The sequence below is a fragment of the Gastrolobium bilobum genome, unplaced genomic scaffold (assembly GCF_033153095.1).
Source record: "Gastrolobium bilobum isolate Gb01-03AN ecotype WA unplaced genomic scaffold, APGP_CSIRO_Gbil_v1 utg89141, whole genome shotgun sequence".
NCBI lineage: Eukaryota > Viridiplantae > Streptophyta > Magnoliopsida > Fabales > Fabaceae > Gastrolobium > Gastrolobium bilobum.
This window is the reverse complement of record NW_026896404.1, coordinates 5,596-22,002: the sequence shown is the minus strand read 5'-3', so window position 1 is coordinate 22,002 and position 16,407 is coordinate 5,596. Positions and strand designations below refer to the sequence as shown.

Below are 16,407 nucleotides of genomic sequence, written 5' to 3'. Positions count from 1 at the left end.
TACAACACAGATATACATATATAGGCACTCAGGCCTTTACAAAGGGTATATATATATACTGGCACCTAGACCATCACAGGAGTATCATCCATCTATTCATCAGTGTAATTAGACAGGCCATCCGGCCATTACGTATTATTCATTACCCCTTACAAACATCCTTTAACAATTATTCCATTTCAAAACACAACAATCACCCCTTGGAATTTCCAAGAACACCTCTTATGGGACAATTTTCTCATGCATTATACCACCTGAACCTCTATCAAGGAGCCATTCTCAAGTACAATCCTATACATCAATACACACATATAATCAGATCACATCATAACAAATCACAACTACTCGACCTTATAAAAGCATACTAATACCATTAGTACACAACATTTAGTCATACTTTCTCATGTCACATTTGTTTCCCTTATGACACATTCGTCAAGTCAAACCATCATCCCATTTTGGACAATCACTACCTCAATAAGTTTTGTTCAATGCCATCAGTGGCAATTTTTCTCAACTTCATACATTGTACTCTATCAACCTTATGATCTATCCACTCATGTTCAATCAACATTAATTCATCATGGCATAAAATCCCATATTTCGAAACTGAACACCTAATACGTCATTATCATAGTCATCTTAGGGTACTCTCAAATTAACAATTCACCAGCACAATAATTTCAAGTGGTCAAATCCCTTAGGATTAGACATCAAATATTCCATTTGTTTTTCTACATTAATCACCCCAATTTATTCAAGCGTACACCATCTATCAGGGACTTATAACTTCTAATCGAACATAAAATATTCAAACTTTTTTCTACATTCAGACATCTTAGTTCATCATAGTGTGTGCCCTGCACAGGGACTTACAACATAGTTTGACTAAGCTTACACATAAGCATCCATATTCGAACTTTCACAAATCCATTTGGATTCGAAGACACTCACCATGTCATAGTCATACCACTAATCCCATGTATATCCAATTGTTTTAACCACTCCCTACATATAGGAAAGATTCACTAACATCATTATCACAATATCAACTCATTTCAATCATACTTACTAACCATAAGACCACAATTTAAACTATGGTAGCATTCTACCAAAAATGATTAGTCATACTTTCGATCGCTCTCACTGAGCCCTCAATTATATCAATTTTACTTACAACATCTATGTTTGTGGAGCAATCAACACTGCAACCACAACCTCAATCTAAGGACTAGCATTTGGTGCTCCAGGGTTGTCACGAAGGCTTCTTATAATGACCACACATATAACACGAAGGAATGGGTTGATCAGACCCACACTAAGGAATCACGTGTGCAGTAATCAATAAGAGTCTATGTACAACTATACAACACTTACCACAATCATACAACAATCAGAGTTCCCAAAGAAACTGCTCTGATACCATAAAATGTAACAGCCCGTTACGTACCGATAATGTTATCATTGCATATGGTATTAAGCGCAGTTACAATCACAGTAATTGAGTTAATTAAATTACGGGTAAACTTTTTCTTTTCTTACATTCTTTGCTTTAAACATTAACCATTTCCGTAATCAATTAAAACAACGCCATAATTGTAAATGCAAAGCTCGCGGAAGCATAAAATATACTCATAATCAACTCTCTAATCAATACCATTCATTTTAGCTTTTTGAAAACACATTTTTAAAATTTAACACAGTGGTAATCGATTACCATCCTTGAGGTAATCGATTACCCAAGGTTACTGTAGAAGTCAGAACCTTAATTTGGGCTCCCCTGTTTTCTGGTAATCGATTACCAAGGATTGGTAATCGATTACTGAACTAGGTAATCAATTACCAATGCTCTGGTAATCGATTACTTCGTAGATAGAAGCTCAAATTTTCGTCCCCTGTTGCAGGTAATCGATTACTATGCAGTAAAAATGTCAGATGACAGCTTTTAAGACCCAAAAATGAGTGGTGTAACATACTCCTAACACCTTGATACTTATTATACACTTTACACATGTCCTAATGTAGGCTCTAAGCCCTTCCATCATGCATATTCATTAATCAATGCGTCATTACAACCATTTGCAATATCATATCCATTTTACACAACCAATGGTCTATTTACAACTCAAGTCTTCCAATGCCTCAAAATACAAATAGGTGGCCACAGACTAGTCCCATGCTCACCCAAAATACAAAATAACAAGAGGCATAACTATACATCAATTTAAAGTACATAACATATAGTCATAAATATACAAGAGCATGGCAATATCCACATGCAACAAGTTCATAACCTAAGTCCAAATATGAAATACAAAGCTATATACATCAAGTGGAATCCTCCAATAGGTCCTACTCTCCAAATACACCTCACGCTCTACTCCTCCACTAAGCGGGCCTCTTGCCCGGAGATCCACCATGCTCAGCAAGACCTGAAATGATGTCCCCAAACGCGGGGTGAGATATACAAATATATCTCAGTAAACCAAGGGTACTAGAGGATCACTCCATCCCATGGCTCACTCAATGTGCACACAATGATCATCATATAAAATGCATAACATACATATATCACACAACAACAACTGGGCACAAATCCAAGGACATCCACATCAGGATTCCCTTAAAGGACCCTATCGTATAACTCCCGGAATATTCCTGGTGCCTCTCCCATGGTTGAGACGACCCCATGGAAAAACCCAACTGGAACTCCTCATGAGACCTATCCAGCGGAAGTCCCACGTTTGGATCATCCTGGTACCGCTCCCAGAGTCGGTTCCACGGCAAAAGCCGTCCGGAATCCCCAAAGGATATCTCCAGCGGAAGTCCAAACCAACACACATCTACTGCCCAGAGATCACAATTATATCACACATGTTCCAAACATGTCACACAATCATGTCAATAATGCATGAACATACATTTATACATAATCAAAGGCATCAAATCCAACCACAACCTTCCACTAGGTGTGGTGGAACACACGAGGGAATAAAACCCAAGTTCCAAAGGTTTACCTCACTCCGAAGCCAATGCTCCACAACGTAAGCTCCAAGCTTAATTCCGCTCTATTGAGTCCGAGGGAGGAAACCTATAATGATCAATCAACATGATCATCAATACAATTTCAAGACAACCAATTCACTTTCAAATACAATAATTCTCAACAAATCAACTTAGGACTAATGGCCAACTACATTTAATCCAATTACTTCAACCATTTTAGTCATTAAACTAACTCACCATTTATGCACTAAGGCATCTCTCATTGGTTATACCACATTTTCACATTATTTTCTTTATTTCCTTCAATATGGTTGAAATCTCACACACACAACACATCCAATATTTCTCCTTTCAATTTCACTACATCAAACCATGTATCAACCATTGATTAAAACCATATTTTCACTTCCATTCTTCCTTCCCACAACATTGTTCGAAAATCACAAGGAACCATCCAACAAGGTTCTCAATCCAATTCAACACTTATACTCATCATATAATCCTATTATTTACATATACCAATAGTCCATAATTCAATTATTCAATTACACCTCATACCAATTTCACAAAGTCTTGAAAACTCAACACAAAATTTGCCTAAGTTAAAATTCCCACATCATCATAAATTTTATTGTATCAATCATCATCATTTGTCATTCTAAGCATTTAATTACAAAGGAGACATATCATTTGAAGCTCCTAACTATCATCACTCAACATACAACTTCAAAACCCTCATCAATATTATGATCTCACCAAAAACCAAGTGAGGGTGAGAAACCTTACCACCAATAGCTTGCAAGTGGTCTAAGGAATGATAATCAAGCCTCCATTCAAGCCAAAGCACCATCAATGGCCCTCAAAATCCACAAAACCGTCACCCCTTCACCATGGAAGATCTCATCACACACTCACTTTCAAGACTCTCTCAAGAAGGGACACATACTCACAACCTCAATGCAAACAACTTTGATGTTGGAACTCTATTGATTTGGTGGCTAGATTTCAAGTTGGAAACAATCAAAACAAACTCCCCTCCCTCCCATGGAGGTGCTGCCGTCGAAGAAGAAAGGAAAGAGAGGAGAGAGGGAGAGAAAGAAAAGGCGTGAGGGAGAGAGAGAAAATAAGGGATTTAAGTGACTCTTGGTGGGGCGGGTCCCACACACGATTTAACTTTGATTTAAACATCAATTTCAACTACAATTTCACAATCTACATATTTTTCTGGTTCTAGACATATTTTTGTTTCCTAAAAATATTCATAAAAATTTCACTCTTATCGGTACCATTATACCGCAGTATTTTTACACCGGTGAAATCACTATTCATCAAAATTTTCAAAACTTGCCTATTCACTCGATTTTTCGTCCTGAATCCATTTCCGGCATTATTTTTATCATTTGAGGTCTTCTACGCAATTTTTCATACCTCGGGTTACGTGTTTGGTAAATTACCATTTTGCCCTTTTCACCCAGTTTGGCCTTAATTTCTGGATTTTCACTAATCCTCCCCTTTTAACCCACATTATAGAATATAATTTCATATTTAGATTTACGAGGTGTTATAATGGTGGTGGCAGCGGCGGCGGTAATGACATGGTGGTGGTGGCGGTGACTACGACGACGGTGGTGGTAGTTGGTGGCGAAGGTGGCGGTGGTTACGACAGTGGCTGCGACGATGGTGGCGGTGGCATGGTGGTGATGGTGACCGCAGTGGTTAGTGGCACTGGCATGGTGGTGATGGTGACGACATTGGCTGCAACAATAGTGGGGGTGGTGGTAGCGGTGGAATCCTAGTGGTGGTGACAACGACATTGGTGGTATGACGTCAACGACGACAATGGTAGTGGTGGTCATGTCGAGATAATGGTGGTGGTGGAGAGTAATTGAGATAGACAAGTGTTTCTCATTTTGTACCAGGGAACAAAAAATCAGATTTTTTTTTTGTATTATAAAAGGCAGAAATTTTTTTATTCTTTTTTCTGTTCCCCGGCACAAAAATTAAATCGGTTCATCCCGGGAACAAAAAAAATAAACCGGTTTTACCAAACAAAATTCCTATCCATTTTTGTTCCCGAGAACAGAAATTAAAAAAGAATTGATTCCGGGAAGGTTGTCATGCACACCCTAAATAACATGGATTATTACCAAATTCCAGCTTTTCTTTCAAATTCTATTATTATTTTTTCTATTATTTAAATATTTATTTATTTAAGAGAAAAGATAACATAAATAAAAACAAGCTGAGCTTATGTTTTTATAAAACATCTAGCATTGAGAAACAGCATAAAAGAATATAATGGTTTTTGTTAACTGTTTATATTTCTAAAATTATTTGAAAAACATAACATTATTATTTGAATGATTTTATAAATGTTGATAGAATATATCATTTGAAATTACATGAAAAGAACAAAAGTACACTTTAATTGAATGATTTTAGTAATTGTTGATCCGATTTATCACGTGAATTATCTTAAACTTGGGATTTTTTATGCCAGCATACACAATTTTTTTATTTTTTGTGTGTACGTGTGTTATTGATTATGTTTATGAACGATTATAGGAGAATTTTTGTTGTCAAAACAATGCAACTAAAAATAATAGGTGTTTAATCTTAGGACACCATGACTTATTTTTAATTTTTTTAAAAATTCCTTTTATTCTTTAAATTTTCAAAAAAAGAATTCAATTTTACTAGTGAATTATAAGTATTCTTCCATTTCCAATATTATTATTATTAGCTAATGTTAACAATTTAAATTTATTAATATATAAACAGAATAAATGTTTAAGTGAGGTGGCATAACAACTGTTTAGGGAAAAAAAAGTGAAAGTTGCCTACAATTTTTGTTAGTTTAATAATTAAATATCAACGTAAATTAATATTTTTAGGAGAATATGTTTATGAACGATGTTCAATTATTATTTTAGTATCAACGATGTTCAATATCAACGATGTTTAAATATCAACGTAAATAAATATTTTTAGGAGAATATCAACGTAAATAATGTTATAAGTATTCTTCCATTTCCAATATTATTATTATTAGCATAATATTTTTGTTAGTTCAATTTTTTTATTTTTTTTGTGTACGTGTGTTATTGATTATGTTTATGAACGATTATAGGAGAATTTTTGTTGTCAAAACAATACAGGCAAAAAAATTTAAGTATTGCATTTTAATTAAATAATTACGCATTTATTGTAATTTTAGAAATAATTACGGATCTATTGCACAATGTGACGCTTTTTTTGGGCGTCACATGTGACGCCTCATTTAGGCGTCTCTCACCTAAGGTTGACACGTGTCATTTTTTTTCTAAAAAAATAATATTTTAATCATAAAACTTCTGAAGGACATAACTTTTGACTCGGGTATCCAATTTAGGTAATTGTTTTTTTGATTCCACATAACTTTTCAAGATCTACGCAATGACATCTCATTTGATATATTTTATTTCTCATAAACACAATTTTAATTTGCAAGAATGGTATTATAAGAGCGGTTAAACCAAGAAGCCTCTGAGTTCTGGGTTTGTGATTTAATATAAAGAAATAAATAAAATTTTGATTTGTGATTTAATTTTTTTTTATAATACTTTTTTTATTATAAAAAAAATTTGGTTTATGATTTAAATTAAAATTAAAAATAAAAATTATTTTTAATAAGGAAAACAAAATAAAGATTTGATTTGTGATTTAAACTAAAAAATCAATTTGAAAAATCTGTAGAAATAAAGAAAATAATTAAATAAATATTCTAAATATCTAAGGAAAAAGGATATTATTTTTGAAATTAATGATTAATGCTATAATCTTCTGGGTTATTATTCGTGGTCTGAAATTAATGATGGCTTATGAATGTTTTTCAAAAATAAAATTACCTAAATTAGGCGTGATTGCCTCTTGATTGAAACCCAATTTAGACGTGATTGGTGACGTGTCAGGTGTTGACACGTGTCAAATTTTTAAACTCAGAATCCTCTGAGTTCTGCGTTTGTTATTTAATATAAAAAATAAATCAAGATTTGATGTGTGATTTAATTTAAAAAGTAACAATTATTATTAATAAGGAAAACAAAATAAAGATTTGATTTGTGATTTAAACTCAAAAATCAATTTGAAAAATCTGTATTAATAAAGGAAATAATTAAATAAATATTCTAAATCTCTAAGGAAGAAGGATTACCTAATTTAAATTTAAATTACGTTTGTGAGAAATAAAATATATCAAATGAGATGTCATTGCGTAGATCTCGAAAAGTTATGTGGAATCAAAAAACAATTACCTGAATTGGATACTCGAGTCAAAAGTTATGGCCTTCAGAAGTTTTATGATTAAATTATTATTTTTTATTAGAAAAAAAAATGACACGTGTCAACCTTAAGTGAGAGACGCCTAAATGAGGCGTCACATGTGACGCCCAAAAAAGGCGTCACAATTTGCAATAGATCCATAATTATTTCCAAAACTGCAATAAATGCGTAATTATTTAATTAAAATGCAATAATTAAATTTTTTTTCCAAAAAAAGTATTATAAAAAAAAATTAAATCACAAATCAAAATTTTATTTATTTCTTTATATTAAATCACAAACCCAGAACTCAGAGGCTTCTTGGTTTAACCGCTCTTATAATACCATTCTTGCAAATTAAAATTGTGTTTATGAGAAATAAAATATATCAAATGAGATGTCATTGCGTAGATCTTGAAAAGTTATGTGGAATCAAAAAAACAATTACCTAAATTGGATACCCGAGTCAAAAGTTATGTCCTTCAGAAGTTTTATGATTAAAATATTATTTTTTTAGAAAAAAAATGACACGTGTCAACCTTAGGTGAGAGACGCCCCATTGGGCGTCTCCCCTCAGATGAGAGACGCCTAAATGAGGCGTCACATGTGACGCCCAAAAAAAGCGTCACATTGTGCAATAGATCCGTAATTATTGCTAAAATTATAATAAATGCGTAATTATTTAATTAAAATGCAATACTTAAATTTTTTTGCCTGTATTGTTTTGACAACAAAAATTCTCCTATAATTGTTCATAAACATAATCAATAACACACGTACACAAAAAAAATAAAAAAATTGAACTAACAAAAATATTATGCTAATAATAATAATATTGGAAATGGAAGAATACTTATAACATTATTTACGTTGATATTCTCCTAAAAATATTTATTTACGTTGATATTTAAACATCGTTGATATTGAACATCGTTGATACTAAAATAATAATTGAACATCGTTCATAAACATATTCTCCTAAAAATATTAATTTACGTTGATATTTAATTATTAAACTAACAAAAATTGTAGGCAACTTTCACTTTTTTTTTCCTAAACAGTTGTTATGCCACCTCACTTAAACATTTATTCTGTTTATATATTAATAAATTTAAATTGTTAACATTAGCTAATAATAATAATATTGGAAATGGAAGAATACTTATAATTCACTAGTAAAATTGAATTTTTTTTTGAAAATTTAAAGAATAAAAGGAATTTTTAAAAAAATTAAAGAGATGTGTTGAAAATAAGTCATGGTGTCCTAAGATTAAACACCTATTATTTTTAGTTGCATTGTTTTGACAACAAAAATTCTCCTATAATCGTTCATAAACATAATCAATAACACACGTACACAAAAAAATAAAAATATTGTGTATGCTGGCATAAAAAATCCCAAGTTTAAGATAATTCACGTGATAAATCAGATCAACAATTACTAAAATCATTCAATTAAAGTGTACTTTTGTTCTTTTCATGTAATTTCAAATGATATATTCTATCAACATTTATAAAATCATTCAAATAATAATGTTATGTTTTTCAAATAATTTTAGAAATATAAACAGTTAACAAAAACCATTATATTCTTTTATGCTGTTTCTCAATGCTAGATGTTTTATAAAAACATAAGCTCAGCTTGTTTTTTTTTTTTTTTTTGATAACAAGCTCAGCTTGTTTTTATTTATGTTATCTATTCTCTTAAATAAATAAATATTTAAATAATAGAAAAAATAATAATAGAATTTGAAAGAAAAGCTGGAATTTGGTAATAATCCATGTTATTTAGGGTGTGCATGACAACCTTCCCGGAATCAATTTCTTTTTAATTTCTGTTCCCGGGAACAAAAATGGATAGGAAATTTGTTTGGTAAAACCGGTTTATTTTTTTGTTCCCGTGATGAACCGATTTAATTTTTGTGCCGGGGAACAGAAAAAAGAATAAAAAAATTTCTGCCTTTTATAATACAAAAAAAAAAAATCTGATTTTTTGTTCCCTGGTACAAAATGAGAAACACTTGTCTATCTCAATTACTCTCCACCACCACCATTATCTCGACATGACCACCACTACCATTATCGTCATTGACGTCATACCACCAATGTCGTTGTCACCACCACTAGGATTCCACCGCCACCACCACCACCACCTCCACTCATCGCCACATCACCACCACCATATCACCACAACCACTACCATGCCACCACCATCGCCACCACTACCACTACCACCACCCCCACTATTGTTGCAGCCAATGTCGCCACCATCACCACCATGCCATTGCCACCAACCACTGCGGTCACCATCACCACCATGCCACCGCCACCATCGTCGCAGTCACTGTCCTCACCACCGCCACCTTCGCCACCAACTACCACCACCGTCGTCGTAGTCACCGCCACCGCCACCGCCACCATGTCATTACCACCGCCGCCGCCACCACCATCACCGCAACCACTGCCGTCACCACCACCGTCGTCGCAGTCATTGCTGTCTCCAGCACCACCATGTCATTACCACCACCGTCACCGTCGACACCACCATTGTCGCAGCCACTGTCATCACCACTACCACCATGCCACCGCCACGCCTCCAACAATCGCCACTGCCGTCACCACCACCACCATTGCCACCATCACCACCAACTACCCACACCGTCGTCACAGCCACTGTAGTCTCCACTACCACTGTCGCCGTCGCCGCCATCACCACTACTGCCGTCGTCCCCGCCACTATTACCACCACCACACCATATGGAAAAGAAAGTGTAATATGAAAAAAACTTATGCTTAACAGAATTATAATTTTTTATATTATTTGTTATGTTATCAAACGCAATTCTCATTCTCGGAATAAAAATAGAACATGTTATCAAACACATTTTTTTTCTCAGAAACTGTTCCAAGGCACTAAAATAGAAAAGAATTGTTTCTTTTCAGAAACAGTGCCAGGGAACATAATAGTTGTCATGCACACCCTTAGTCTTAAGTTAAGTGCACTAAATTTATTCAATTACTTCTCAGTATTGTTACTGATGAACCCTTAGTTCATCATGGTTTTTAGCAGGAATTAAGATCAAATTGTATGATTAAATGATGAAAAACAAGGTTAATGTCCTAAGATGTCCTCAATTACAAGTTCAAGAGCTTTATTGGAAATTTGTATGATTCTTGTAGGAAAAGCAAGCTTGAAAGACAACTGGAGAAGGAAGAAGATTCTGGAGCTCAAGAGGAGAAAAATTGCCCAAGTGTTGAGCGCTAAAACGTCCACACTGAGCGTTTTAGCGCCCTGCTACAGGAAGAGGCTAAAACTTGCTGGTGATGAGCACTAAAACGCCCAACAAGAGCGTTTTAGCGCGCTGCTGCACTAAGAAGATGGAAAATTGCTAGTCTTGGGCGCTGAAACGGCCTGCAATAAGCGTTTTAGCGCCCTAAAGTGGAAAAAAGATTCTGGTCTTCACCGCTAAAACGTCCAAATCAAGAGTTTTAGCGTTGGAGTCAGTTAAAGTTAGTTGAGCATTCACCAAGTTTGGACGCTAAAACGGTCATTCCTTAACGTTTTAGCGTTGAAATCAGTTAAAAGCAGTTGAGCATACGTAAAGCATGGACGCTAAAACGGTCACTTATGGACGTTTTAGCGCCCACATCAGTTTTCTGTTTTTAATTGTAACACTATATAAGGCAAAACCTTGACACTTAGAAAAGGGATCTGGATCAGAGGGATCTGAACTTTCTCTCTCTCTTAAACCTTAGTCTGACTTCTCTCTAAATTCTTTTAGTTTAGTTTTTGTATTAGGATTTCTTTGTAATAGTTTGGAGATTGAAGACTTTCAACATGGAAATGAAGTTTGCTTCTTCTTGTCTTATCTATTCTTTAGTCATGTCTGAGTAGAGTCTTTGTAGTCTGAATGCAATGGAACTCCATGATAATATTATGTTGATTTGATTAATATAATGAAGTATTTTTCATGTGTTGAATTGAGATTTTCTGAGTTTATTATTTCTATCAAGGAAGTAGTATAGAACAGGGATGTTTATATGACTTCTGTATTTGATAATCTCAACATCAGAATTCTAGTACTCAAGGGATTGATGCTAGAATTCTGATGTAATCTTAAAACTTTAGTATTTCATGCATGTATTAAGAAAGAGATCACCAAGGGATTGGGGTTTCTGATTAATGTATCTATCAGGGTAGTAAGGGATTACATCTTGATGATAAGTAAAAGGTTGATTAACATCACATGGAAAGGAATTCATCATATGATCTATTTTTACATGGGTTATTATGGAGGAAAGTTGTTTTCTGACTGCTTGTTGTTTTATTAATTCCTAATCCATATTTACTTTGTGTCAAATTACTTACAATCAATTTTCTGGTGACAAATTATTCATGATTTTTACAAACTCTTATTTGATTCAAATTAGTTTTCTATGGTATATTGGTGTTTGAACACAATTCCTCGTGGGAACGATCTTTACTCATCATTTTATTACTTGTACGACTAGTGCACTTGCTAAACGTCCAACAAGTTTTTGGCGCCGTTGCCGGGGAATTTGTTTTTCAACACTAACTGATACTATGGAATTCTGAGATTGAATCCTTTTATTTTCAGTATTTTAGTTTATGTTAAGTTTCTGGTCAATTTTGATTCTGGTATATGCGAGGTACACTTGATCCGAATTTGTTGTTGTATGATCCAGAATTAGAAAGGACATTGAGGAAGCACAAAAGGGCAGCCAGGCAAAGGAGACAGTTGGAAGAAATTGGTGAATCAATTATGGTTAATCAGGAAGAGATAATGGCAGAGAATCACAGACCACCACCACCACAGAGGACACTAGGAGAGTACATGACTCCTGCAGTGATTCCTCCAATTGGGAGTGTTGTGCGCCCAACAGTGGAGCCCAACAACTTTGAATTGAAGCCTGCTTTGATACATTTGGTGCAGAAGGATCAGTTTGCTGGAACCAGTGTAGAGGACCCTTACTTGCACATAGAGAACTTTCTATCGTTGAGTGATACTGTGAAGATAAATGGTGTCACAAGAGATGCAATTCTATTGAGACTATTCACTCATTCACTGACGGATGATGCATGGAGATGGCTGCAATCATTGCCACAAGGAAGTATAACAACTTGGGATGATTTGCAAACCAAGTTCTTGCAAAGGTTTTTCTCAGCATCCAAGTGGGCCAAGTTGAAGGATGAGATTACAAGCTTTAAGCAGAAAGAGTCAGAATCCATTTATGAGGCTTGGGAGAGATTCAAGACTTTGTTGAGGAAATGTCCACAGCATAGAATTGAGGCATGGCAACAAGCAGCAATCTTCCTGCAAGGAATGACCACTAACACTAGAACCTTGGTGCATGCCACTGCTGGTGGATCATTGACTACCAAGACCCCTCAAGAAGCCTTGGATATCTTTGAGTCATTAGCATCTCAAGAATTTGATAATGCCCCAGTGGCTGACAGAAGGACAGGAGTCATCAGGTTGGATGGTTATGATGCTCTGTTGGCAAGGAATGACCAACTGATGCAGACACAGAGACAACAGCAGCAACAATTAGATACCCTTATCAAGCAACTCTCTTCACAAAAGGTAGCCTCTGTGGAAACCAAATGTGTATGTGCCATCTGTGGCAAAGGCCATGTGACAGAGGAGTGTGATTATGGGGGATCACCAGAACAAGCAGAGGTGAATGGAGTGTGGTATGATCAGAATAATCAAAGGAACTACAACAATCAGGGAAAGAATGTTTATATGCCACCATGGAAAAACAATAATCAACACCCAGGATTCAGCTATAGTTCCAACCATCAATTGAATCCACCATTACATCCTAACCACCACATATGAAGGAGCAGTCAAGTGATCATGCTGCATGGGAGAAAGCGTTTGCTCAGTTATCTAAGACAACTCAGGATTATATTCAGGGTTCTACTTCATTCAGGGAAGAGACAACTGCATTCATGCAGGAGACCAGAACTTCTTTCAGAAATCAGGAAGCATCAATCAGAAATTTGGAGACCCAGATTGGTCAATTATCAAGACAGATATCAGATAGACCACAAGGAAAATTTCCAAGTGATACACTAGTGAATCCTAAGGAGCACTGTAAAGCAATTATGACAAGAAGTGGGTTGGTACTTCAACCAGGGAAAAAGAAGGTGGAAAATAAAAAGAATGAAGCAGAGGTTGTGGTTGAAGATGTAGTCTCTGATGATGAAGTAGAGAAGATGAGAAATGAGAAAAGTGAGAAGGAAGTAGTTGTTAGAGATGTTATAGTTGGAATTGATAAAGAAGAGGAAGGGAAGGACAATAAGAATGGAGGAGAGGTAGAAGTTGGTAAAAATACTTCCCCACAAAAGATGATGAAGTGGGAAAAGAAGAAGATGGCTGACAAGAAAGAACAACCAGTTATTTTATCTCCATATGCTAAAGTTCCCTACCCTCAGAGGTTGAAGCAAGAGATTCAGAAACAGCACTATGCAAGATTTCTGGATATCTTCAAAAATTTATAAATTAACATACCATTTTCTGAAGCACTGGAAAATATGCCTCACTATGCAAAATTCATGAAGGATCTTCTTACTAAGAAGAGGAAATTAACTGATGGTGAGACAGTGGCCCTAACAGCAGAGTGTAGTGCCCTAATCCAGAAGAAGCTTCCAACAAAAATGAAAGATCCTGGAAGCTTCAGTATTTCTATTGCTATAGGAGATGTGGAGGTGGGAAAGACATTGTGTGATTTGGGAGCCAGTATAAACTTGATGCCGTTGACAGTATGTAGAGCTTTGGGAATCAACACCTTGAAGGAGACCAATCTTATTCTGCATCTTGCAGATAGATCTATCAAGAGGCCTGAAGGTGTGGTTGAAGATGTCTTGGTCAAGGTAGACAAGTTTATTTTTCCAGTGGATTTTGTGATTCTTGACATGGAGGAAGAGGATACAGAAAGTCCTCTATTGTTAGGAAGACCCTTTTTAGCAACTGCAAGATCTTTGATAGATGTTGAACAAGGAAAGTTGTTGCTAAGGGTGGATAAGGAAACAGTCACAATTGATGTATTTGAAACCATCAAGCATCCTTTTGATGTGGAGGATTGTTTTAGATTGGATGTGATACAGGAGGTTGTGGAAGAAATGAATAAAAAAAAAGAATTCCCAGTTGAGGAACAAAGATCAGAAGAAGAGACAGGTACAAAAGATTACCAAGAAGAGCCAGAAGTGGAAGAGCTTGAGAAGAAGATTGATGACATTCCAAAAGGAGCACCTAAGGTAGAACTGAAAGAATTACCTTCACATTTGAAGTATGTGTTCCTTGGGGATGATCAAACATATCCAGCAATCATTAATGCAATGTTGTCTGATAAGGAAGAAGGGAAGTTGATTAAGGTACTCAAGAAGAATAAAATGGCTATTGGATGGCAGTTTTCAGATCTTAAGGGTATTAATCCTTCCTTTTGCACCCACAAAATATTGATGGAAGAAGAGGTCAAACCAGTAAGGCAACCACAGAGGAGACTCAACCCCACTATGAAGGAAGTAGTGAGGAAGGAGGTGGTGAAGTTGCTTGATGCTGGGATGATTTACCCCATTTCAGACAGTGCTTGGGTGAGTCCTGTGCAGACCGTGCCCAAGAAAGGGGGGATGACTGTGGTGAAAAATGAGAACAATGAGTTGATTCCCACAAGGACAATCACTGGGTGGAGAATGTGAATTGACTACCGGAGGCTGAATAAGGCAACCATGAAGGATCATTTTCCACTTCCTTTCTTAGATCAGATGCTAGAGAGGTTGGCAGGACATGCTTTCTATTGCTTCTTGGATGGTTATTCAGGGTATAATCAGATAGCTGTGGCACCAGAGGATCAGGAGAAGACTGCTTTTACATGTCCATATGGAATATTCCCATACCGGAGGATGCCTTTCGGTTTATGCAATGCTCCTGCCACTTTTCAAAGGTGCATGCTTTCCATTTTTTCTGATATGATAGAAGAATGCACAATGTCTAGGGAATTTAGATTCTGTTTTGAAAAGATGTCAAGACTGTAATTTGGTTTTGAACTGGGAGAAGTGTCACTTTATGGTGACAGAAGGTATAGTTCTTGGACACAAGGTGTCTAGGAATGGAATTGAAGTGGATAGGGCAAAAATTTCTGTGATAGAGAAACTTCCTCCACCTGTAAATGTTAAGGGTGTGAGGAGTTTTCTTGGTCATGCAGGATTTTATAGGCGGTTCATAAAAGATGTTTCAAAAATTGCCAAGCCCTTATGCAAGTTATTGGTCAAGGACCAAGAGTTCCTGTTTGATGATGAATGTCTGCATGCATTTCATGTTTTAAAAGAAAAGTTGACCACTGCACCTATCATGATGGCACCTGATTTTTCATTACTATTTGAATTAATGTGTGATGCCAGTGACTATGCTGTAGGAGTGGTATTGGGCCAAAGAGTGAATAAATTGTTGCATGTCATTTACTATGCCAGTAAGATCTTAAATGATGCACAAAAGAATTATGCTACTACAAAAAAGAATTACTGGCTATTGTGTATGCATTTGACAAATTCAGGCCATATCTGTTAGGATCAAAAGTTATTGTTTACACTGACCATGCAGCTTTAAAGTATTTGTTAAGCAAGCAGGATGCTAAACCCAGGTTGCTCCGCTGGTTGTTACTGTTGCAAGAGTTTGAGGTAGAGATCAAGGACAAAAAAGGAGTTGAAAATTTGGTGGCTGATCACTTATCCAGGATTATAGAAAAAGAGCTTCAAGAAGGACCGGAAGTAGTGATCAGAGAAAAGTTTCCTGATGAACATGTTTTGGCAATATGTGTTGTAACAGAGATGGTTGGGGATAAAGTCTTATCTATCAGTACCCCACCATGGTTTGCTGATTTTGCCAACTATAAAGCTGCTGGATTGATGCCTAAGGATTTAACATGGTAACAGAGGAAGAAATTTCTGCATGATGTTAAGAGATACATTTGGGATGAGCCATATCTTTTATATAGATGTTCAGATAGTGTGATCCGACGGTGTATTCCAGAGGAAGAACAGAAGGATGTGTTGTGGCATTGTCATGGTTCTGCATA

General features: G+C 35.7%; 1 non-coding gene across 1 annotated transcript; it reads right to left on the bottom strand.

Moving 5' to 3' along the window:
• Positions 1 to 12,506: 12,506 nt before the first annotated feature.
• Positions 12,507 to 12,613, bottom strand: LOC133299543 (small nucleolar RNA R71). Its single transcript, XR_009749945.1, has one exon. It is a non-coding gene; the product is annotated as a small nucleolar RNA R71 (small nucleolar RNA).
• Between the last annotated feature and the right edge of the window lie 3,794 nt (positions 12,614 to 16,407).